The following is a 2,899-nucleotide window of genomic DNA, read 5'->3' as shown; positions in this document are numbered from 1 at the left end:
GGTGGGAGGTTGGGGGAACCAGGTGGTGGGTATTGGAGAGGGCACGGATTGCATGGAGCACTGGGTATGGTGCAAAAACAATGAATACTGTTACACTGAAAATAAATTAAAAAATTTAAAAAAAATTAAAAAATTAAAATAACAGCAACAACAAAAGAACTCTTCTTACCATTTTCATGTCAGACCTCACATTAGGACAATTTATTTATAGCTATAAAAATCAGAGAAAATGCTACTTTACACTTGTTATAAATTCAGATCTGGAGTTTTCATAGTAGATATGTTTTTCCATTTAGTGAACTAAATGCATCTCTTTATTTAGCTCATTTTAGAGTACCAGATGAAAATCTAATGCTTGTGAGTCAAGATTCAGTGTCAAAGCCTCAAGTGCAAGTAGAGAAAAAAATAACTCACAAAAGGGAAAGACGCCATAGTAAGTGTAATAATTATGAATAAATTTAAAGTATTTTAAACCCATCAAGATTTTTTCCTTTTATTCAAGCATATATATTATAGAAATTATACACTCTAACCCTAAAGTGTGAATGTGCAAAGATAACCAGAAAACAAAAGCAAAAGCTTTAATACCTTCAGATTGGAATTTCTAATCACAGCCATAGGACACTCACTCAGTATCTACCAAGGCCCAATAACTGCCCAATAGTATCTCAAAGTATCTTTCAGCTGACTCTGGGAGAGTATAGGTTCCAGGAGATTATGACCAATGGTCACTTCTGCCTTATGACTTCACTTCTGACACTTCAGCAGTGACCTTCTGACATATGCTCCAGTTGAGAAAAGTGAGAGGTTTAGTTGGGCCCCACACTATTTTTCACTGATTGCTGCAAGGTATGGAGTTAATTAATTCAGACAATAAACTAAGTTGAAAGTAACAATTACATCCTTATTCACTTGCTGTGACGATATAAGCAAAAGTAAATATAAAATGGTACCAGTCTTTTATATTTCAACCAGCCAATATTTCAACCAGTGTTTCATTTTCCCATGAAATGACATCAGGCAAGCATCAGATGTATCAATGCAGAGGGGTGAGAAATATCTTATTGTGTCTTACACATACACACATATATACATATATGTATGTACCACTATCTACCAGTATAGTAGTACTCATGTTATACCAATTCTGTACTTGTATAGATATCAATTTATTTGTCCAATACCCTATGCTTTAACATTTAGGTGGCTTTAAGTGTTTTGCAATTACAAATAAGGCTGTAATGAATAAACTTTTGCATGTAAGTTTTCATTGCTTGCTCTATTATTGTGTATCAGCCTGAAGAATAAATCACCCATGAAACCTGAAGACTAATATAAGATCTATTTGTTGCTTAGGCATATTTATGAAATAATAAGATAATTTCAAACAGTTTTCATTTCATAACAGTTCTAACATTATAATTTACTTAATGATTTTATGAAAATGAAAAAAATGATACTATACACTTGTTATAAATTTGAAATCTAGAGATTTTACAATGGATTTGATTTTCCATTTAAAGGACTAAATCTATCTCTTTATATAGCTTATTTTGGTGCACCAGATGAAAATCCAGATGTAAATCCAGAGTCATCATCAAAATTCCAAGTGAAAGTAAAGAAAGAAATAACTTCCAAAGAGGGGAGACGCAAAAGTAAGTATAGTAATTTAAATTTAAATTATTTTAAATTAACCTCATCAGAAGATTTCTTTTGGTTCATATTTATGTATGTATTTGAACACATGTTTTATAGAAACTTTACACTAAGATTTTTTTTTTTTTGAAAGGGATCACAAGTAGGCAGAGAAGCAGGCAGAGCGGGTGGGGGAAGCAGGCCCCCTGCTGAGCAGAGAGCCAGATGTGGGGCTCTATCCTAGGACCCTGAGATCATGACCTGAGCTGAAGGCAGAGGCTTAACCCACTAAGCCACCCAGGCGCCACTACACTCAGCTTTAAAGTGTGAATATCCTAAGATAAAGACAAAAACAAAATTAATAACTTTTGGCTGGTATTTTCATGGTCAGTAATTATTAAGTACTATGATAGCTTCTCCACACAGACTAATGAAAATTGTTCACATAATTTTTTTCACTTCACTTCCATAGGAAGAAAATTTGATAATTTTTTGGCATATCTAGAAGTTCCATTACATTTTTTTTTTATTTATTTAGCATTTCCTCTTGAAAAGCAAAAAAATTATATGATATCACATGAAAACCTATTTCCTGAGAAGAAAGTTTTATTTTCAAGAAGCCAGTTTCAAACTAAGAATGAAGCTACCAGAAACATGAATCTTGATAGTAAGTAATTAAATATAAATCTTATGAATTATTTTTAATTAAATTCAGAGGAACACTGTTTTGGGTTTAGAATACATCTTCAACAATATGTTCTTTGGTAATTAGTCCCATCAACACTTTATATCTTTATTGATGATTTATCTGTTTGTTTTATAATTATTGAATTAGATGTGTTAAATCTCAAACTGAAATTCTCTTTTTCTTGTAGTTGTGGTTATGATTTATATCTTATGATACTCCATTATTTATGGCATACAGGTTTAAGATTGATAATGTTCTTGGAGGACAGATCATTTTGTCTTAATGAAAAGACCCACTTTATCATTTTATAGTTTTTGTTTATTTTCTTTTAAAACTACTTTTCTACTATTAATGTAGCTCCACAAACTTCTGGTTGATATTTATATCATATATTTTTTTTCTATCCTGTTTCTTGTATCTATGATTTTGCTATATCTCTTGTAAGAAAATTAGAGTTGCATATATTTTAAATGCAGCTTGATCCTTATCTTTTTATTAAATTGCGATCATATATAATCTAGTTATTTGTATTTTTAGGAGTAATTACACCATTTAATTTTGTTTCTTCTTATTTTT

At 31.0% G+C, this 2,899-nt stretch overlaps 1 long non-coding RNA gene across 1 annotated transcript; it reads left to right on the top strand.

Annotated features, from left to right (window-relative positions):
* Nucleotides 1-324: 324 nt before the first annotated feature.
* Nucleotides 325-2,293, top strand: LOC116863857. The gene is made up of 3 exons (XR_004381870.1): nucleotides 325-433; nucleotides 1,548-1,655; nucleotides 2,174-2,293. It is a non-coding gene; the product is annotated as an uncharacterized LOC116863857 (long non-coding RNA).
* Nucleotides 2,294-2,899: the final 606 nt, after the last annotated feature.

This window comes from Lontra canadensis, unplaced genomic scaffold, assembly GCF_010015895.1.
Source record: "Lontra canadensis isolate GAN:19392208 unplaced genomic scaffold, GSC_riverotter_1.0 scaffold3975, whole genome shotgun sequence".
Lineage (NCBI taxonomy): Eukaryota > Metazoa > Chordata > Mammalia > Carnivora > Mustelidae > Lontra > Lontra canadensis.
The sequence above is the reverse complement of the archived record's forward strand: the minus strand, read 5'-3'. Positions and strand labels throughout refer to the sequence as shown.